At 48.0% G+C, this 23,213-nt stretch overlaps 1 protein-coding gene across 1 annotated transcript in view; it reads right to left on the reverse strand.

Moving 5' to 3' along the window:
- The window catches only part of STIMATE (STIM activating enhancer), a 50,252-nt gene that overhangs the window by 19,551 nt on the left and 7,488 nt on the right, over positions 1–23,213 (reverse strand). The gene's annotated exons all lie outside the window — the stretch shown is intronic.

A 23,213-nucleotide genomic window follows, 5' to 3' on the forward strand; every position in this document is an offset into this window, starting at 1 on the left:
TGCTGTGCTATGGGGCCAGGTCAGCAGGCGACGAAATAGACAAAACCCCCCACCTTCCTTACTTTCAAGGGGGGAGAAAGGAGTAAACACAGAGCATGTCAGGCAGCAACAAGGGATAGGAAAGCAGGAAAGGAGCAAAGGGGCCTGGGAAGTGGGTTTGCAGGGACAGATGAGGAGGCCCGGAAGGTGAGCATCAGTCAGTGAGAATCACCTGTGTCTGCGGAACAGCCGTCAGGCAGAGGCCAGGGATAGGCGGGAGTACGGGACATGAAGTCAGGCCTCCCAGGCCTTGTGGCCCAGGGAGCAAAGTCTCCCCTTTGCCTGCAGTGACGAGGGGGCAGCTGCAGGTCAGGACACTGTGACCTACAGTCGAATAGGCTCACCCCTGCTGCTGTGCTGAGCAGCCTTCAGGGAGACCAGTATGAGAACCCACGGCGAGGCAGTGGTGGCTTAGCCAGCTAGCAGCAGGAGAGGACGACAGGAGGTGGGATCCTGGCTGTATCTTCAACACTAAGCTGACAGGACTTGCCGACAGGGTGGATGGGGGTGTGTGAGACGAAGAGAACAGTCCAGGACGACTCCAGAGCTGGGAACTTACACTGTTCCACTGCACTTCTGGCTCTGGTTTGGTGGTGGTGAAAGGTGGGAAATTGGGGGGACACAAGACTTCTCTGCAGGTAAGAGATGAGGAGCTGCCTCCAGGTCCCTGATGGACGATGAGCCAGGTAACCGTTCCCAAACAGGCCTGTTGCCCACAGGGCTGTGGCAGCTGCTCCCTCAGAAGCTCCAGAGAGTGATTCAGGCTCAGCCCTCAGAAAACCGATCTTTTCTCAATTCCTGGTGCTTCCACAGGATGGAAAGAACTCAGACGGCACAAGAGGGCAAAGCAAAGGGCAATCCATCCTTTCTAACGTATCCACCAACGTCCCCTGAGGCCGGAGGGCTAGTGGAGGGGAAGCAGGCACACCTCAAGGGTAGGTCAGGCCCCTGACACTCCGCGACACTGGAGCTGGAACCCAACGTTGATGGAGCAGCGCCTAAGAGAGGCCCTCGTGAGACAAAGAAGGGGGGGGTGTTGAGAGTGGGGGACAGACAAGGGGGCCGTTGGGGCACGCAGCCCTCGGGGGGGCTCCCAGCAGGCTGTCTGCCTTCATGCACACACATCCCAGAGACAGGTGTGGGGCCCCATCGCCAGAAAAGCAGTAGTGGCCAATAGCCAGAGAGATGCGCTGTTAGTCCTCTGCTACTCTGTGACTTTATGTAAAAAGAGAAAAAGGAGGGGGGCCTCTATGATCTAGCAGGCTGACCTCAAAATTAAACAAGAGAAAACAGGCGGAAGCAGCTGGCACACAACATGTGCTCAGGAAAGCAGGCCACACCCTGCAGGCCCTGTCCTGGACCGTCCTCCCTCTCCTCCCCCGTGTCCACTCTTCCCAGTCCTGGGGCCCAGCCGCCCCGTCCTGGTCCTGGTCTCTGAGAAGCGTGTGACCGAGGGTCTGCCAGCTGCAACCTGACCTCTCCACACCAGCCTCCCTCTTGCGCCTGCAGGCAGCTCAGGGTTCCAGAAGGGTTCTAGGAATCCCCCCCATGTTCTGAGTGTTCCTCTGTGGCTCCCTCCTACCTCCCAATGGCTCTCTCCTCCCTCTACAGGCTCTCCTTCCTCTGCCTGACCCTCGGGGAGAAGCCCCCCTTCTCAGGGTTTCTATGCCAAGGGTTCACCAGCCTCCTCCCCCAGCCCTGGCCCCCAGTGAGCCTCCAAGTGCAGCCTGGTCCCGCAGGGTCGCGTCTCCTGCCCACCCTGCCAGTCCTGCCTGGCTTCCCCGTTTCTGCGTAGAATGGAAGCCTCCGCACTTCTGGGGCCTCCATATTCTCCTCCCCCGACTCAGTCAATCTCCCCCAGCAACTCTGCAGCTGAGGAGTCATCTGGATGTGCCCCTTTCCCCATTTCTACCACTGAACTAGTCCAGGTCCTCATGACTGCTTTCCCATGCTAATGAGACTGCCTCTTCCCAGGCTTCCCAGTCGCCTCACCCACCCACCTGCCCACCATTCCCCTCCCCAGCCCACCCACAGCCAGCACAGTACTCTGTGCTGGGGATACTAAAACGCATAACACAAACACAGTCCCTGCCCTCAAGGAATTTTCAGTGTAATTACACTGCACGTCATTTAACTTGCCTGAAACACAGCTCCCTTCTTTTCCAATCTTACTCGTTTTTGAATTAAAATACATCTTTTGGAAGAGGTAAAGTGTATAAAATCCAGAGAGTACATTCTTTTGGTTAGAACTTGTAGGGTACATCTTTTTCAATCTCCTTTCTTTCAACTTTATATTTAACGTGGGTCTACTGTAAGCAACATACAGCTGAGTTCCCCCCACTCCAAATGTGGCTGGCAACTGAGGAGTGGTCCTCAAAAAGGTACGTCCAAATCTTCCTCCTCAATACCTGTGAATGTGACCTTACTTGGAAAAAGGGTCTTTACAGATGTAATTGAGTTAAAGGTCTTGAGAAGAGATAATCCTCCATTAACGGGGGGTGCGGGGGTCCCTAAATCGAATTACAAGTACCCTTATGAGAGAGGCGAGTGGAGAAGAAGGCCTTGTGAAGACAGGAGCCTAGGAACCTCTGAGGCCACCAGAAGTAGAAGAGGCAAGGATTCTCCCCGCTAGAGCCAGTGGAGCGGGTATGGCCCCGCTAACACCTTGATTCTGGACTCTGGGCTTCCAGGACTGTAAGAGAATCAATTTGTTTTGTTAAGCCAAGAAGTTTGTGATTATCTGTTATGGCGTCCCTAAAAAACTAGTTAGGCAATTTTTTTTACTTTCTCTTTTTTTGTTTTCTTGGCCGCGCCCAGATTGCTTACGGGATCTCCCTGACCAGGGATTGAACCCCGGGCCCTCGGCAGTGAAAGCAGAGCCCTAACCACCAGACCACCAGGGAATTCCCTTTACTTTTCTTTTTTAATTAATTAAATTTAATTTATTTATTTTTGGCTGTGTTGGGTCTTGGTTGCTGTGCAAGGGCTTTCTCCAGTTGTGGTGAGCGGGGGCAACTCTTCGTTGCGGTGCACAGGCTTCTCATTGTGGTGGCTTCTCTTGTTGCAGAGCACGGGCTCTAGGCACCTGGGCTTCAGTAGTTGTGGCACGTATGCTCAGTAGTTGTGGCACGCGGGCTGTAGAGTGCAGGCTCAGTAGTTGTGGCACACGGGCTTAGCTGCTCCATGGCACGTGGGATCTTCCTGGACCAGGGCTCGAACCCACATCCCCTCCATTGGCAGGTGGATTCTTAACAAATGCGCCACCAAGGAAGACCCCCTTTACTTTTTCTTAAAAAAAAAAAAATTCAGAATTCAAAACACTCCCTTCCCTCTGAAATCTCAGTCCCTCTGTTTCCCTTCTCCAGGCCAACCACTGTCACCTGGATCTTGTGTGTCCTTCCAAAGATGTGCCAGGCGAGTATGAAGATGGACAGATGTCTTTTTTTTTTTTGCTACGCGGGCCTCTCACCGTTGTGGCCTCCCCCGTTGCGGAGCACAGGCTCCGGAAGCGCAGGCTCAGCGGCCATGGCTCACGGGCCCAGCCGCTCCGCGGCACGTGGGATCTTCCTGGACCGGGGCACAAACCTGTGTCCCCTGCATCGGCAGGCAGACTCTCAACCACTGCGCCACCAGGGAAGCCCTTAATGAAACTTTTTGATTTGACAATGTGATCACTGAAAGGCAGCCTCAGCATGGCTGTAGAGTGCACTCATCAAGGCACGTGAGTGCCCAGGAAGCAGCTCAAGAGAGGTTGGCAAGACTCCCACCTGCCCTCCTCTCTGCCCACCTGCTCTGGGCCTCGGCTCACACCCTCCCCTGAGGGTACCAGGGCATAGTGCTCACTCTTCCAGAAGTTTTGTGTTTTCGGTGCCACACAACAGGAAGGCAGTATGGGTGATCAGATTCTACCTGTTTCACACCGGCAACCTCGTCACTTGGTTTTGCACACACCTCTCTGAGTCAGCACCTAGAGGGCAGGTACCTGGCAATCCACTTCCCTGTCCTCCTCGGAGCCTCGCCAGTTGATGCCCCAGGGACTTGCTGAGTGGAGGAAGAGAGATGGGATTTTATACAGGGGTGTTTCCTTTTATATCACAAGGAAGAAGACCTAAGAGGTGGCATTGCAAGTCAAATCACAGGAATTGGAAGGGAAATAATTTCCTCAAAGCAGCTGCCATCCTACTTAGAAACCGAGTCATAAAAAGCACAACTGTTTAGAAATTAGACCACACAATTTAAGAGAGCCATGTCTGTGCCGGGCACACCCTGAGAGAATTAGAGTTAGATGCATGTAAGGGGCAGTAAGAGGCTCCTGACTGGTGAAGAGAAAGCAGGGCTCAAGCCTGAATGACAACGGGGTAAACTGGGCTTCAGAAGATGTGATTACCAGGAGGTAGTAGTCCCTTGAGCCCCTCTTTATCTGACGGCACTTCCCAAACCAGCATGATGAGGGTGTAAAATCACCCCTGCTGCGGATACAGTACAGGAAGGGGCTTGTGAACCCGGTAGGCTTCTTGGCAGAGAGCTTCTCTTTGCCGTGAAAACCCACCAAGGCAATTCAATTACAATATAAAACGTGTGGAACATTCACATTCTTACTACTAAAGTGTAATCTTGAAGCTAGAAGGTGATCACAGACCACACAGCAGCCACTTTAGCATCTGGCATTTCACAAAGTGATACAACAGAAGACACCCTGGATGGTGCCACGTCACAGGCTACGGAAATGAGTTACAGGCTCTTCACCAGTCCCTGTGTGAGATCCTGGGCCTCGGGACGTGAGCAGGTTTCCACCCTCTGGGGTGGGGGAGCTCCAAAGACTATGAGCTCATGCTTTCTTGTTCATCCCTGGGGGCAAACCCTCTCCTTCCAATGACCTGCAGACAGAAAAAAAGCCAGAGTTTTAGAGCCTTCTGCCCAGTGACAGGCTGCTGACCAGGACGACACTCTGATGGCCTCATTTCTCAAGCTGTACCACGGTTCAGTGGCTCATGCAACAGAGGCTTCCTGTAGGGGGTAACAGACTGTTTACCAGGGCAAATGGCACGCAGCCCCCACCCGTGCCAGCTGGGGATCAGTTCATAAACTAGGCAGTTTGGAATCTGAGTCAGAGCCAGAAAGGTCCTTGAGGGGCCAACCTCCTTGGTGTAAAGGGTGAGGAAAGTGGGAGGGAAGAGCTGATTTGTCCAGGAGCACCAGGTACTTAGTAGAGGAGCTGGGGTGAAATCTGAGCCACCTGAGACAGGCCTCTTTCTGTAACTGGTACTGGCTGGGCCAGTGACCTCAAACCACAGCTTGCTGGCTCTGTGTTCCCAGGACCCCAATCCCAAAGGACAGAAGCTCCTGGGGGTGAGTAAATCCACCCTCCCCGATGGAACCAGCAATCTAGGAAGAACCCATAAGTGTTTCTGCACTTTCCCTAAATTACAAATGATCATCCCAATATCCAAGCCTCCTTAATGCTCCCTAGAGGTGTGAAAACCCCAGAGGTACTCAGTGTCTTCAGAGCAGGGAGAAAGTTCCAGGAAGACACTGAGGTAGCCTGCTGGTTGCCCCCCAAACCCACTGGCCCCTCTCTTTCTCACTAAGGAAGTCCCTTCGGTAGCGTGCAGACTGTGTCCTCGGCCTTCCCTGCAGCTGGGTGCGGCTGTGTGACCAAGTTCTAGCCTAGGATAGCTGTACACCCAGACTGGGCTGCTTTTCAGGAAGTGAAGAGCCACGTGATTCTTATGACAAGGGGCTAAAGGCAGTCCAGCTGGGGGTAGTTTGAAATCTAGTCCCTGCTTTATCAAAAGTTTTATTATTTTAAGCCAGTCACTTAACTCTTCCGGGTCTAAGTGTCCTCAGCTGTCTACGTCATAGGGTCAATTCCTTCGGAGGAATTCCTTCGAAGGAATTCCTTCGGTCTGTCACTTAAGACATAGTTATTGAGTACCGTCCAGGTATCTATTTTTAATTCAATAAGTTCCATGAATTTGCACAGTGAGTTCTCCCAGAAGTTTGGTTTGCAAACCATTAGTCCTGCAACAGGACTAAAATTGCTTAGCTTTCTCTTTGGCGCCAAAGTAATCTGCCAGCAAGACTGCCAGAGGACACTACCCCAGACCTTTCCTCCTCCTAACTAACCACAAGGCAGGGTAAACTGTCCTGTCAAGGCCTCCCTCCCCATATCTGGCCTTAGATGCAAGAACCGGACACTCTGGGTTTGTAATCAGTTTAAGTGCTCATGAATATTTTCTGTAAGGACTCTTTCTGGACAGATGAAGCCGAGGTTCTAAGTTAGCCAGCTTTAATCCTCCCATGTGTGGGTGGGCCAAAGGCTGAGAGAGAAGCGAGAGAAAAAGCTAAACTGTCTGGCAAATAAATATGCTTAGCCTTCTAAACACGGGGCCTCCTTAGAAGCACAGCTTCCCTGGGAGCAGGGTGGCGGTGCCATTTGCTAAAGCTGATGACCTCAGCAAGGGTGGGAGTGTTCCATGGGGAACTCTTGGACGGAAAGAAATGAATGGCTGATAAGCACACAAGAAGATATGCAACCTCAATAAGGTAAATTTTTAAAATGCAAATTAATAATTATTCTTGCCCAGATTAGCAAAGATTAAAACATTTGGTGAAGATATTAGGAAACAGGCACTCTTCAACTGCAGGTAGAAAAGTAAATGGTACAACCACTAGGGAAATCTGTGGAAGTGGATCTGTGATCCTGGTCCCCAGGATCATTAAATTGGCGTCAGGATGGTCACAGTGAATGGAGCCTCCTGGGACCAGGGATGCTGGAGGCAGAGATGTTAGAGATGCTGCTCTAGGTGGATGAAGAGGCCTCCAGGATGCAGTGTGACTTTCAGAAGGAGGAGGAGCTACAGACCTATAAATATGTGTAATGAAGGCTTGATGGGTAGTGTAAATTCTCCTTGAACACTGACAGAAGCTGCAAGGATTCAGGAATGGGCCGTCCTAGAAGGACTCTGCCCTGAGAGCCAGTGTCCCTGGGCAACTGGGAGCCCTCTAGGCCTAGGGAACTCACAGAGATTTGCTGCATCTGCTCTTGTTGTGTCACTACCACACTGCTAACCAGATTCCTTGGCCAAAAACATTTATGAACTTCATTTGATCTCCTAGTGGATGGAGACGTGCATGGTTTTCTCCCTATCAATCCACAGATCACTTAAAAAGTTGCAGCAGATATTTTGGTAATGTCTGTTTTGATTTTAAATATTTACACACTGCGGCCCAGAAAATCCACTTCTAGCATTTTCTTTTATTGTTAACACTCACACAAATACCCAAAAGTCTGTGTAAGAGTGTATTGCAGCTTTGTCTGTAAGAGTGGAAGACTTAAAAACCACCTAAGTGTCTATCAATAAGGGTGGGGTTAAATGTAAGTTACCATACAGTGGAATTCAACCGTTAAAAAGTGAGGTAGAAATGGTACATTTGCAATGGCTGAATTTTATGCTATATAAATTACACCTCAGTAAAGTTTTCTAAAAAGTGAGGTAAATCTATCTGCATTGACATGGAAAAATGCCATGTCACCGAAAAAAAAAAAAAAGCACTCACCACCTGGCTCGCTCATGGAAAAAAGCAAGTCACCAAGACAGTAATGTGCCATTTTAGCCTATTTTTATTTTAAAATGATATATACATGCAGAAATTTGAAGGCACACACAATAAACTGTTAACCATGGGTAGCTCTCTAGAGCATGGAATTATAAGGAACTTCTGCTTTTTATGCTATGTATTTCCATAATGTTTTCTTTAGTTGTTTACAAAGAGCATGTATTACTTTGTGGTAGGAAAAAAAAAGGGGGGGCTAAAAACAACTGAGAAAAAAGCTTCTGTTGCCAAAAACAATAATTTAAAAATGACAATAATACAATTTTGCACATTACATTAATTTATAGCCTTCCTCAAACCTAACTCCTTCATAAAATTTCCTTCTGCCAGAAAAGCTTCCAGCAGGCAGGACTCACTAGAGACGGGAAATATGTCACTTCAGCCCATTTAGTCCACGTCAAGCAGGGGCAAGGATCATTACTGCGCCATTTGTCATCCCTGATGGACAAGATGTGCCACCATGCTCCTGTCAGGTCAGGGGCTCCCCTCACACCTGATGCTCATAGGCATAGGTTCAAATAAAATGTTTATCGCATATGTTTATATTTTACTGTCACCGAAAAAAAGCACTCACCACCTGGCTCGCTCATGGAAAAAAGCAAGTCACCAAGACAGTAATGTGCCATTTTAGCCTATTTTTATTTTAAAATGATATATACATGCAGAAATTTGAAGGCACACACAATAAACTGTTAACCATGGGTAGCTCTCTAGAGCATGGAATTATAAGGAACTTCTGCTTTTTATGCTATGTATTTCCATAATGTTTTCTTTAGTTGTTTACAAAGAGCATGTATTACTTTGTGGTAGGAAAAAAAAAGGGGGGGCTAAAAACAACTGAGAAAAAAGCTTCTGTTGCCAAAAACAATAATTTAAAAATGACAATAATACAATTTTGCACATTACATTAATTTATAGCCTTCCTCAAACCTAACTCCTTCATAAAATTTCCTTCTGCCAGAAAAGCTTCCAGCAGGCAGGACTCACTAGAGACGGGAAATATGTCACTTCAGCCCATTTAGTCCACGTCAAGCAGGGGCAAGGATCATTACTGCGCCATTTGTCATCCCTGATGGACAAGATGTGCCACCATGCTCCTGTCAGGTCAGGGGCTCCCCTCACACCTGATGCTCATAGGCATAGGTTCAAATAAAATGTTTATCGCATATGTTTATATTTTACAGGATTCCCCAGATTCCCTGCCTTTTCAAAATTAACCAACCAATAATCAATTCTGATTGTGCTGGGTAAGAGGCCTCTGACTACAAAATTTCTTTATACAGCCCTTCACTGCAACCTCAAGGCTAATCAAACAGAAAAAGGAGTGGCCCCAGAGTCTGTGTTTCTCAGAGCTAACACCTGCAGCCCGGGCCCAGTGCCACCATGGAAGATGATCGTTGGCTCAGGCAGTGCAGAAACTTGTCTCATTGCTGCTTCCGACAGGCAGAGGAAACACCCACTCGCCCCACTGCTCAGTGATGAGCTGCATACTGCAGGGTGGGTTTTCATCCTTGTAACCCAAGGCTCTGAAATGATTCCAGCTGCTCAGCGTGGTCCAAACTCAGCAGAGAACAGAACATATACAATGGGTATAGGGACGTCGCGTTCACACCTTGAGCCTGGAAGGAGAGCGTGGAGGTCCAGCTGTACATTCACCCACCAAGAGTTAAAAGGAGGCCGAGGACTGGACACAATGCTGCCACTCACTACCTGGCTCACTCAGCTCCAAGAATCTTACTAGGAGGAAAACCCCAGTGTACTGTTTCATTCATAAAGATGACTCCACTTGCCCTCTGACCTTCTGCAGGTCATATACTCTCAATGCCACTCCCTGGCAGCGGTGAAGGGGTCCCCCGGCCCCTCATCTCCCTCATCCAGTAGCCCTTGTGAACACTTTGGAAGCTGTGTGAGGGCAACTGGCCGAGGACAGGTTCACACCCAACAGGGTCTCCAACCAAACCCTGCCTCACCTTCGAAGAAAAACAACCTTGTCTCCTACCTAAACCCAACATACGTGGCTAATTCACCTGAGTTTCTAGGATGGTTTCTGAGAAAGCCTCATCAGGTACGGTATCATCATCGTCATCATCAGAATACTGAAGCCTCGAGCTATGCCAACTCAATCACTCCTCACATCCACCCTGGGAGGACAGTATCATCCCAAGTTCTACATGAAGAAACTGAATCTCAGTGCAGTTAAGGAACTTGCTGAAGTCTCACAGGTGGCAAGTGGTAGTCAGGATCAGAACCCAGGCCACTGCTGACCCTCACTCCCCACAAAACAAGTCTCAGCATCAGGACCGCCTGGGCTTGGCCCCTCGGTATAAAATGCAAAGTTTCTGAAATGTAAACCTCTATGTGCAATCCAGACAGCATTAACAAAAGTCAAGAACAGCCTCCCAAAGAGAATTCACTCAGAAAATTTAAGTATAGATAGAAAAATAGTTCAGAAACTTTGTTCTGTACTGACGGTAGCTATAGCATATATATCCACAATACCTGCATCATCCAAAATTTCAAGGCTTGCAGTTAAAAAGTCAATTCAAGTCTTAATGCAGGTGGAAACTGAAACTGTTTGCTGTTGAAGTTCGTTGGTACAGGCAGAGGCCACACCGGCTGAGGCTACAACAGGTCTCTGACAAGCGCTGCCCAAGGCTGGTTGCTCCTGCCACCACTCGGCCTCCCACAGCACAGCCCAGGCTCTTGGGCAGCCCAAGCAGCTGGAGCGGGGAGGGGGAAAGCCCCAGGTCTCCCAGCGTGTGCAATATCCCTCCACCATCCCCAGAGCCATATGCCCCCTCCCACTGGCTGCTGCTCCAGGCTCTGTGCTCCTGGGCTGTCAGGACCAAGTGCCACAGTTAGGAAGGTCTGTTCACAGACCAGAGAGGCTCCCACCGCCCATGCAAGTGAGGGGCATCGCTTTGTGAGAGTACCACACATTTACCCAGCAGAAGACTCTTCCTCTGGGAATGTACTGGGGCTTCACCTTCTAACTGAAATGAACCGATAAGCACCCTTAGCAGAGAAATTAATAGAAGAGCAGCTCTTCTCTTGATACCACAGTTATAAAACTACATTTAAGACCTTTTCCCTAGCTTCTCAACTCAGGGCAGCTGGCACCCAGAGTCTTCTCTTTTTCAACAATATACGTTGTGTAACCAACCAGAATCTGAGCAGAAGACAAGCAACATTAGTTCATTTCCTCAGTCCCAAAGCCTGGGAATCAGGTGTCAGGGCAGCAGAGAGCAGCTGTGGAAACCTTAACTTTACAATAATATCCTGACTCCAGGGAGCCTTGGGACCTTAAGTGAAGAAATCATCAGTCCCCTATGAACTAAAATATCTGTAAGTCCTCCTTGGCTGGCAGTGGGAATCCCATCTAGAGAAGTCTGTCAGACGCTGCAGGCACCTTGGGTTCCTCTCACAGCCATTTTCACCTCTTCTCCACTTAGGAAGAGCAAGTGGCCTGGGTGAGAGGAAGGAGTGATAAATGAGAAGTGTGTACGTAAGTACAGGGGGAGAGACAACATAATAAACCACAACCCCCAGGACTGGGCCCCAGGCTGTCCTAGGAAAGGCGGGTCTGGTTCAAATTAGGATTCCTGTACTCCCAGTGCTCTCTCTGTTCGTCTGTCTACTGGGATTCCTCCAATTTACCTTCCATGAGAGTGCTGCAAAAACTCCCACCACATGGCGTGGTGGTCATGAGAGGCACCATCAAGTTTTTCTGCATCCCTTGTCCTATTATGCAGGATGTGCAGTGAGTGGCCTCAGGGATGCCGCTAGGCCAGGCTGACAGCTTGGCTGAAGAGCTGGTGGAAAGGAAGTCAGCCTCCATCTCTTTCCTTGAGGGCTACGAATCACACCTACAGGCAGTGAGGAGAAGCCACCTGAGGGTGCTGGGTTTTGGAGAAGCACTTGCTGGGTGATCAGGGATTGTTTCACAATAGTGTCCGCCTTTGCTCCAGCCTTCCTAGAAGTCTAGAATGAACATAAATGAACCCCAGAGAGCCAGCATGCCTTGGTCCTATTTCTCACTTGAAACAGGCCTGCCAATGCCAGCTCCTGATCAGAAAGTCCTGGCACAATTCACGAGACCTCAGGAAAAAGGGAGGCAGAGGGCCCAGGTCAGGCCTGCCTACCTGTCCTCAGACTCTCCAACCCGGCAACAGTGCTGGGAATATGCTTCCTTTGGGCTTGCTCCTCAACCAAGCTACCCGCGGGAGACTTAGCTAATAAGCATCTTACCACACCTGACACTGTGCAAGAAGAGCCAGAGGCTGAACCCCTGATGTGGGTGGGCAAGCACAGAGCTCACTCATTTACTGAGGAAATGACCAAACAATCTGACACAAGAATCAGGATAGTGCTGACTGTGCCTAAGTACATTCTAGGGGCAAGGGAAGAGCAGGTGGCTCTGGAGAGACTTACTGAGGGCTCAGGGCACTGAACAAAACTTCTATACAACTCTATAGAACAAAGCTCTATACTGTATACAAGCTAGAACTTGAGCACTTCCTCTCCCTTAGCATTGAGATATGAGCCCCCCTTTGAAAGAGGGAGGAGAAGGAAGATCAATTGCCTCCTTACAAAAAAGGAACTTGAGAAGACTGAAAATGCGTAAAAAATCACCTGCACAGAATGAGCAGGCTCCACTTCAAAGATTAGCCCCTATTTGACTCCCACACACAAGGCAAAGCTCATTATACAGCAAATTAGTCTGAAATTTATCTTGTATCAACAATCCAGTGTGGAATGTAGAAACTCTGATTTCCTACCGGTTATAATACAAGGAGTGAGCCAACAGGCTGGCTTGCTAAAGACGAGGTTAATAATAAGAATACAGGCGGACCTCATTCTACCGTGCTTCGCAGATAACTGTTCTTTACAAATTGAAGGTTTGTGGCAACTCTGCATCGAACAAATCTATCGGTGCCATTTTTCCAACAACATTTACTCACTTTGTGTTTCGGTGTCACATTTTGGTAATTCTCTCAATATTTTAGACTTTAAAATGACTATATTTGTTATGGTGACCTGTGATCAGTGACCTTTGATTTTACTATTGTAACTGTTTTGGGTTGCCACAAGCAGTGCGCATATAAGATCGAACTTAAGCCATAAATACTGTATGTTCTGACTGCTCCACCAGTTGTTGCCCTATCACTCTCCCTCTCTTCAGGCCTCCCTGTTCCCTGAAACACAACAATATTGAAGTTGGGCCAATTAATAACCCTGCAGTGGCCTCTAAGTGTTCAAGTGAAAGGAAGAGTCAGTCAATGCAGCAAACGTCACTGCTGTCTTGTTTTAGGAAACCGCCACAGCCACCCCAGCCTTCAGCAACCACGACCCCGACCAGTCAGCAGCATCAACATTAAGGCAAGACCCTCCACCAGCACAAAGATTACTCCTCGCTAAAGGCTCAGAGGATGACTAGCATTTTTCAGCAATAAGGTATGTTTTAATTAAGGTGTGTACATTGCTTTTTTTAAATAAAAAAATATTTATTTATTTTTGAACGTGGAATGGGTGAACCTTTCAAGGGGAAACTTGAAGCTGTTGCTTTACTTTTCAACTCAATCTTAGCGGACACGCTCACGCTCTCTGCTGACCTAGGTGGCTAACAGCCCTCCAAGGCAAGAAAAAAGAACAAGGCACTAGATGCTGTCACCAGTGTCTCTGTCCATCCCTGCAGGAGCTTTCCCTTCCCCTATTCTACTGCAACAACCAAAAAGGTATTGTAAGCTCAATTCAGGTTCTCACTCACCCAGACAAGGGGACATCCTATCAGTGCCATGAAGTCTACTGACAAGGGCAGCATGGACCCAAATGATGCCCTGGAGGGGTATCAAGAAGGACTTAGGGCCTGGTATTTATAGCATGCCTCGGCAGAGCAGGGAAGGGTGGAGGAACTGACAATAAAGAGGAGGCACTGGGATCACGATTTCCCAGAATGGCCTCTAGGAGCTCAAAGCCACACTGCTGCACTGCTATTTGTTTATGTGGTGAAAGTTATTCTTAAAGTTAGGAAAACAACTCAATTTCTCCCCAATTTTGTAATTTGCTACCATCAGACTTAACTCTTGAGATTATAACTAAAGATGACAAAACTTGTAAAAGCTTCCAGGAGCTGAGGTGATATGGCAGTATATAAGGACTGGAGGCACTTGCTTTGGGTAAAAAAGGATCATCCTTTTTTTTTTTTTTCCTGCCTTCATTTATGAAAGATACTTCTCACTGGATATAGAATCCTAGGTTTACAGGTTTTTACTTTCAGCATTTAAATATGTTGTTCCAGGACTTCCCTGGTGGCGCAGTGGTTAAGAATCTGCCTGCCAATGAAGGGGACACGGGTTTGAGCCCTGGTCTGGGAAGATCCTGCATGTCGCAGAGCAACTAAGCCCGTGTGCCGCAACTACTGAGCCTGAGCTCTAGAGCCCACGAGCCACAACTACTGAAGCCTGGAGCCCGTGCTCTGCAACAAATAGACAAGCCACCGCAATGAGAAGCCCATGCACCGCAACAAGGAGTAGTCCCCACTTGCCACAACTAGAGAGTCTGCACACAGCAACGAAGACCCAACGCAGCCAAAAATAAATAAATTAATTAATTTACAAAAAAGATGTTCCATTGTCTTCTGGCTTGAATAATAATATGAAAAGTCTGTATTAGTTCTTATGTTTATTTCCCTCTACATAATGTCTTTTTTCCTCTCATTGCTTTTTACAATTTTCGTTTTATTATTGTTTTTCAACAATTTGATTATGATGTGGCTTACTTAGTGATTTACTTTGTGTCTATCCTACTTGGGGTTTGTTAAGCTTCCTGGATCTGAGTTTACATTTTGGTTTTTTTTTGGCAGTGCCTCGTGGCTTGTGGGATCTTAGTTCCCTGACCAGGGATCGAAACCAGGCCCAGAGCAGTGAAAGCACCCAGTCTTAACCAATGGACTGCCACGGAATTCCTATGTGAGTTTAGTTTTCATCAGCTTGGGAAAATATTCGGCCATTACTCTTTTTTTTTTTAATTAAATTAAATTTTATTTATTTATTATTTTTGCCTGCATTGGGTCTTGGTTGCTGCGCACGGGCTTTTCTCTAGTTGCAGTGAGCGGGGGCTATTCTTCATTGAGGTACACGGGCTTCTCATTGCGGTGGCTGCTCTTGCTGTGGAGCTCGGGCTCTAGGTGTGCAGGCTTCAGTAGTTGTGGCACATGGGCTCAGTAGTTGTGGCTCGCGGGCTCTAGAGCGCAGGCTCAGTAGTTGTGGTGCATAGGCTTAAGTTGCTCCACGGCATGTGGGATCTTCCGGGACCAGGACTCGAACCTGTGTCCCTTGCATTGGCAGGCGGATTCTTAACCACTGCGTCACCAGGGAAGTCCCTCAGCCATTACTCTTAAAATAATTTTTCTGCCCTTTTTCTCCCACCTCTTCTAGAAATCCAATTACATGTTGGACCTTTGATATTGTCCCATGAGGCTCTGTTCATTTTTTTGGGTCTTTTTTCTCTCTGTGCTTCAACTTATAAAGCTTCTGTGGTTGTATTTTCAATTAACTAATTATTCCTCAGAGTCTAATTTTCTGTTAAGTCCATCCAGTAAAATTCCCAGAAATTATACTTTCAGTTCCAGACATTCCACTTGGTTCACTGTTCTTCCACTGTGCTCATTATTATTTTTTAGATTTAATTAATTAATTTTTGGCTGCATGGGGTCTTTGTTGCTGCATGCAGGCTTTTCTCTAGTTGTGGCGAGTGGGGGCTACTCTTAGTTGTGGTGCACGGGCTTCTTATTGCAGTGGCTTCTCTTGTTGTGGAACACAGGCTCTAGGAGCGTGGGCTTCAGTAGTTGTGGCTTGTGGGCTCTAGAGCACAGGCTCAGTAGTTGTGGCGCATGGGCTTAGTTGCTCCGCAGCATGTGGGATCTTCCTGGACCAGGGCTTGAACCCATGTCTCCTGCATTGGCAAGGAGATTCTTAACCACTGTGCCACCAGGGAAGTCTGTATATATTCTTTTTATCTGGGTACTTTTGCTCAGCGTACTCAACCATGTTGTTTTATCAGTGGCTCATTCCTTTTAGCTGCTGACATGGATTCCATTGTAGGAATATACCACAATTTGTTTATCTGTTCATGTGCTGATGGACATTTGGATTGTTTCCAATTTGGGGCAATTATGAATAAAGTTGCTATGAAAGTGCTTTCATGGACATAATGTTTTCTTTTCTCTTAGGTGGTATGGTAGGTGCAATTTTCTTTATAAGAAACTTTCCAACAGTTTTCCAAAGTAGTTGTACCATTTTATATTTCTGCTAGCAGTACTATAAGAGTTCCAAAGCTCACTGTCTCTTCAACTCTTGGTATGGTCAATCTTTTTAATTTTAGCCATTCATGTCGGTGTACTGTGGTATCTCATCATTGTTTAATTTGTATTTCCCTGATGATTAATGCTATGGAACATCTTTTCATGTGCTTACTGGCCATTTGTATATCTTAATGTCTATCCTTTGCCTATTTTAAAATTGCGTTGTCTTTTTACTGAATTGTAAGAATTGTTTACATATTCTGAATGCAAATGCTTTGTCAGATATTCATATTGCAAATATTTTTCCCCAGTCTGTGGCTTACCTTTTCATTTTCATTACAGTATGTTTTGAAGGCCAGAGATACTTAATTTAGATGAAATCCAATTTATTATTATTTTTAATGGTTCAAGCTTTTTGTATCCTAAGAAACCTTTGCCTTTCCCAGAGTCACAAAGATTTTCTCTTACGTTTTCTTCTAGAAGTGTTACAGTTTTCACGTTTACATCTAGAGCTGTGATGTATTTTCACTCAATTTTTAAAAAAATTTATTTATTTTTGGCTGTGTTGGGTCTTCGTTTCTGTGTGAGGGCTTTCTCTAGTTGTGGCAAGTGGGGGCCACTCTTTGTCGCGGTGCACGGGCCTCTCACTATCATGGCCTCTCGTTGCGGAGCACAGGCTCCAGATGTGCAGGCTCAGTAGTTGTGGCTCACGGGCCTAGTTGCTCCGCGGCATGTGGGATCTTCCCAGACCAGGGCTTGAACCTGTGTCCCCTGCATTAGGAGGCAGATTCTCAACCACTGCGCCACCAGGGAAGCCCTTTACTCAATTTTTGTGTATGGTATCAGGCTTGTTTTTAAGCCATGTACTCTTTTTTTCTAGGGCTAGATAAGGCATGATTCTTTTGAGGTGTCTAGTGAATGCCCCCAGTGTTCAACAACGTCTCTCACGTTAACTGGAAAGAAAAACCTCTTCCCGTCCTAAATAGTCCAGCTCATAGTGAAACTGAGCAGGGCCCTGTGGGGCCCCCAGGCACGGAGGTCTTTTTTGTCCCCCATTTCTTGTAGGCAAGAATCCAGCCTCCATGACCTTTTCTGAGTTCCAAAGGGCAGATTCGAACAGTTGCTAATCAAGGGAGGAGCAGTCAAGAAACCACTTGAGGCAAGATTAAAGGGACCAGAGAAGCTCATCAAGATTAGGAGACCACCTGAGACGAGATTAAAGGAGTGCAGACCCTATACACACCCAGATCTTGTCAGAGACCCCATCCTTGAACCACTGTTGTAAAACCCTCATCAAATCATCTGGGGTTGGGACACAGTTTTTTGAGGCAGGAGCCTGCTGTGTCCCCCTGTGCCGGGCAAAGTAATAAAGCTATTCTCTTCTATTTCACCTAAAACTCTGTCTCCAAGATTCAGTTTGGCACTGGTGCACAGAGAGGCAGAGCTTTCGGTAACAGCTTCCCCCTTGCTCTGTCTTGTGAGTTTCACCTATGCACACACAGATTAATATGCAGGAAAGGAGTTGAGACCTCTGAACAAATGTCTTGAGCTTTTCTTCTGTGTAGCCCTTTTTTCTCCATATTGTCCCTGAAATTTCCAATTGCTCTGGCTTCCTTAACTTTGTCTTCTCAGCTCAGCAAGGCTGCTGGACTCTGGGTTGCACCTCACTACTCTGAGATCTGGAAACTACCTCCAGCAGAAAGCTGAGGGGAAGACCAGAGGGCTCAGTTCATTATTTTCTTTTCCCTCAGGGATCCTGAGCTGCCTGTTGCCCAATTTCTGCAAATGGTTGTCTCATAATATTTTGGCCTCTTTTCTGACTGCTTATAGAAGGAGGGTGAGTTCTATACCAGTGGCCCCTTCTGTGGCAAAAAGCCTCTTCATCTACATTTGCATGGGCTCAAGTGTTAAATTTACCCACATAGGAAAGAGTCCTCCAGCTTCAGCAACATGCCCTACTGGATTCCAATCTCAAAATGAAAAGCCTTTGGCTTTTCCTAGTCCACCTATCATGCCTAGAAAAATAACTGCATTGATGCTCTCAGCGAAAAACCAAGCCGATGAGGGACAATGAGAACCAAATGGTGTTGAAGAACTCCACACACAGAGGACAAGGAAGCTCAGAGGTTAGAGAAGCAGCGTCCCTGTGCCACGAATTGCATGTGAACACTGCACACACAGCAGTGAAAAGCCCCAGCACTGGAGTGAGACCCACTGGGTTTGAATTCCAGTATCCCACTTATTGGCTGCCACAACCTTAGATAATTCACTTAACCTCTCTGTGCCTCCGTTTCTCCAGGTATAAAATAGGGTAATACGAGTACCCACCTCACGTGGCTAATGTGAGAAGTAAATGGTGAGGCACATAATGAACACGTGGCTAATGTGAGAAGTAAATGGTGAGGCACATAATGAACACTCTACAAATGTAAGTGCTAGTATTGTCACCAGACCCAAAACTGGCCAAAGCACCTTCAGAGCCTGTGGTTCTGCCCTCCTACCCAGAAGAGGCTTTACAAGGAAGACTGAAAATAGATCCTACATTTAAATGGTCTCAAAATACCTCCCCACAATTTACTTATTAAGTACTAGGGGGAAATGTTACCTTCACATTGGAGACACTCAGAGGAACCACCTTACCCAAGATGTCAGAGAATTTCACCAATACTGGGATAAACCAACATCAGGTGCCTGAGGGTCTGACACACTGAAGAGGTCACAGCATCACTTATGCAGCATCCCCACCAAAAACACACAGTCTGGATGTAATCATGAGAAAACATCAGACAAACCCAATCTAGGACATTCTACAAAGTCACTGGCCTGTACTCTTCAAAATCATCAAAGCTAAGACGACAATGAAAGGCTGAGGAACTGTTACAGACTAAAGAGATGTGACAACTGAATCCAAAGTATGACCCTGGACCGGGAGAAAATAGCTATGAAGACAGTACTCAGGCAATTGATGAAATCTGAATATGGACTGTGGATTGACAATAACATGTTAATGTTAAACTTCCCGAATATTAATAATTGTACCATGGTTCTAAAAGAGAACACCTGTGTTCTTAGAAAATGAATTCTGAACTATGTAGTGATTAGAGTGTAGTGATTAGAGAAGAGAAAGATCTCAGTTCCCCCACCTCCTAAGTCCCGTTGCTCTCCCTCTGAGCAGCTTCCCAGTAGGGAGCAAGCTTCTGCCTTGGCCTTGAGCACCAAGCCAGGGTGCCAGCACCAGCTTGGCAGCCAAGCCAGCCCAGCCCAGCCCAGCCCAGCGAGAGGCAGAGCCATGCAGAGGCCTAACCTGTACAGTACAGACTGTATGTCCTTCAAGTTCAAAGGAGAGTAGTAATGGCTAAGGTCGTTAGGGAGCGTGCTTCTTGGAAGATGTGGAGGATATGGCGAGGTGGGGTGGGAGGAGAAAAGCACTTAGGGGAAAGAGGACTGTGGGTAAGGGGAGGAGGTAGGAATGGGTCTGGCAGGTGTTGGGGCTGAAAGAAGAGCAGCAGGTGGCATCTTGCTGCAACCCACTGTCTGGTATCATGGCTGTTCTCCTTGGCCTGGGCTACAGTGCAGACTGTGGTGGCTGGAATGTCTGTAGCAAAGAAAGAGCTCAGAAACGAAGATGGGGGCACCAGGTCCAGGAGCCCGGCTGTCCTTCAAGACGCCAGGATGCCATCTTAGTCCCAGGCAAAGAAGGACCCACTGCATAACACCACTGGCAGCTATGGCCAGTGGGAGCAAGGACCCAGGAGCTCCTGGTATGGTTCAGCGGTCCACCAGCTCTGAACAGGGTCAGACAACGCCCCCCGGCCCCAGCTCTCCTTGCCCTCACGCCTCATATCACTGCTGACCAAAATTCAGCCTGAGCCTTGCCCATGCTGGCCCGGCCCGAGAACCTCCACTGCTGGGAGAACAAGATCACTGTATAACGGCTGCACCCAGGACGCTGTCCCATCCGCAGCAGTGGCCCTTGAACTCAGGCAGGTCCTTAGCAAGACTACAGTGCTTGTTGGATGTTTCCCCGGAGATTTTTACCTATTTGGCATATTAGTAAATTATTTAGTTTAACACACGTTGAGAAAAACAAATCAATATGTAATCTGCTAAGCAGCCTGAGAAGCAATTTAACATTCCTATTTACTCTAATTTCATGTAACAGAATTGGATCATTTTTTTTTTTTTGCCAGTAACTGATGAGATTTCTCACAGAGAATTTGGGGACAGAATTATACAAGCAGGGCTCTTGCCAGAAAAAACACATTCATTTAAGTCTCCCTACACTGTGTCTGTGGGACCCTAACACCCGGCCCTCGTCACCAGCCTAAGGGTGGGGCAGCGGTGGAAACAGCAGACCTGCAGTCCTCAAGCCTGCTGTCTGGAAACCCCAAGAGCAAAATCCCAGCCGGAAGGTCAGCGCATGTGTGCTGCGCGCCGTTCAAGGGAGCACTGAGTGAGTCTCCGCTCCGTGCACGGCCTAGATGGAACCACCTGCAAATATTTTAGCTCCAAACTCACTACCCAGATAGAAAAACCTGCTCTCATGCTCTGATGCCGCCTGGGCCAAGACACAGTGTACGTGGAGCTGGCAAGAGGCTCGTGTGCGCTCCCACTGTTCTCTCTTTCCTCAGGACTGCGGCCCAGCTTGTGTCATTTAACCCAGGAGTTGTCACTGCATCATCTTTCTGCATCATTTTTCACGTTATTAAGCGAAAATCTCTTCAAAGAAAACGCAAAAGCCCATGAAGAACCCTGATGAGCTTAAGAGGCTGAAAAGCCCACGGACTAGAACACAAGCTGGGGGGAAATAAAGCATTTTGAGAAAGGTAAATGTGTAAAAAATGCATGTGTCCCAACCTACCGTGCACACAACTTGGTCCACGAGAGAGAACAGAGAAAATACATGAAGCTCTTGACACCTATCACTCATTGGTGACAGAAAAAGCCACAAATCCTCGACACCAAGTCTTTAGAAGGAATTTTAGAGCCAAGGAAAACACTGGTTGAGCACCCCAGCCTAACCCTTCCTCCCCGCTCTCCCTGGGGGAGGCTGAGCCTCGCCAGCTCCTGCTTCCTCCTCCAGCAAAGTGGCTCAAGTGGAACCTGACCACGGGGCAAGATGCCCTTTAGAATGCAAAGGATGCTCTAAATCAAAGGGAACACGGTGTGTGGGGGGGTCACGTCGGATAAGCCGGGGCTGCAGTAACTCAAATGAGAAGTCCTTTTCTCACAGGCAAGCATGCGATTTCAGGGGCTGGCAACCCCGCTGTACTAGTGCAGGAGTTCTAGAATGTGCTGAGGACTGGAGTTCTCACAGGAGAGGTTCTTTAGCAAAGCCCAACCCCACCACAGCCTGGGGCCCCACTCAAAGGGGCTAGAGGTTTCCAGGATTATTCTCTGTGACCACACCCAACAGCTGTCCACAACCAAGGCTGAACCAAAAATCCAGGGATGGAAGCATCTCCACTTTGTCTACACCTGTGTGGAGTGTGGTGGACAGTCAACAAATAAGGAGCTGCTTCCCTTATTAGCTAAAAGCAAAAAGCAATGTCTCCAGAGCCACACGGCATGGCTCTACCACTTCCTGGCTGTGTGACCTTGGGCAGGTTACTTAACCTCCCTGTGACTCAGTTTCCTTATGTATGAGAGGGAGACAATATTAGCACCCACCTCGCAGGGTGGCTGTGAGGACTAACTGGGCTAATGCATGATGCCTGGAACTGAGCAGGCCCAGCAGGTCTGCCCATATCATCACACCACCTATCTCAGGAGGCACACTGCCAATAGGCTAGGGGGCTGGGAGAAGGTCACTGGGTTCCCCTTTCTTTTCCTGCAGCCCCAAAGATACAAACAGTAGACCTTCCCTGGGAGACCCCATGAGGTCTAAAAGGAATGTGATCAAACTGCTTTAAAACAAAGGTTCTCGGGCTTCCCTGGTGGCACAGTGGTTGAGAGTCCGCCTGCCGATGCAGGGGACACGGGTTCGTGCCCCGGTCCGGGAAGATCCCACATGCCGCGGAGCGGCTGGGCCCATGAGCCATGGCCGCTGAGCCTGGGCGTCCGGAGCCTGTGCTCCGCGCAACGGGAGGCCACAACAGTGAGAGGCCCGCGTACCGCAGAAAGAAAACAAAAAACAAAACAAAGGTTCTCAAATCAACAATGCAAAAGGAGCTTGAGGTAGGGACTTCCCTGACCGTCCAGTGGTTAAGACTCCGCACTTTCACTGCAGGGGGTGAGTGTCCAATCCCTGGTCAGGGAACTAAGATCCCACATGCTGCATGGCCCGGCCAAAAAACAAAACAAACAAACAAAAGGAGCCTGAGGTAAACACAGAACCTGACTTAATTCAACATCCTTTTTAAGTTTAAGTTGTAGAAAATAGGCCTGAAATTGAAAAAAGGCGGCTCTCTGGAATCCCTCCAAGCACACTGCCTCTTTTTCTGGGAGCCTCTGTCCCCGCTATCTCCAGCCCCCAGAACCGATGGCCACGCTTATGATCTCCTACCTGGACCTTTGCCCTCACCACTCCCTCTGTTTTGAGAGCCCCTCACATCTCCTTCACCTCCAGTATTGTGACCAAGCAGGGCTTCCTCAGAGATGGTTCCCAAGGTCTCCTGGCAGAATCCCTCATCACTCCTCTCAAGTCTGTTCAAACATCTACAGCCCTCTTCACACTGCAATGGAATGATCTGCCAGCACGCACGCAGCCCACTCCAGCTGTGAGTCCCTCAGGGACAGGGGACTGGGTCTCAGCTCTTCTTTGTCAAGGCCACACTTGGCACCCAGGTCCTTAACAGACCTAGAGCTGCTAGAGCTCACATCAGAGTCTGCATGTGACTGAGTCTACAAACTGAACAAATGTAGTTCTTAACAGGGGTGATTTTCCCCCCGAGGGACACTGGGTAATATCTGGAGATACTTTGGGTTGTCACAACAGGGGTGGGGGAGCGCTACTGGCATCCAGTGGGTAGAGGCCAGGGATGCTGCTAAACATCCTACAATGCACAGGACAGCCCCCCAAAACAAAGAATTATCTGGCCCAAGATGTCAATGGTGCCAAGCTGAAAAACCCTGGGTTAGATGGATAACTTCCTAGCAGTGGAGTGATCTAAAAGAGATGCACGGACCACTTCTATGCACACAAGAAGAAAAGGATAACTCTTAAGGGCCATCCCTAACTCTTAAGATTATTAACTGCGCTCCTTATAATCATGTAGCACCAAGGAAACAAATTCTGTGAAAACTTGCAGGTAAC

The sequence above is a fragment of the Lipotes vexillifer genome, unplaced genomic scaffold, assembly GCF_000442215.2.
Source record: "Lipotes vexillifer unplaced genomic scaffold, Lipotes_vexillifer_v1.1 scaffold500, whole genome shotgun sequence".
NCBI classification, from domain to species: Eukaryota; Metazoa; Chordata; class Mammalia; order Artiodactyla; family Lipotidae; genus Lipotes; species Lipotes vexillifer.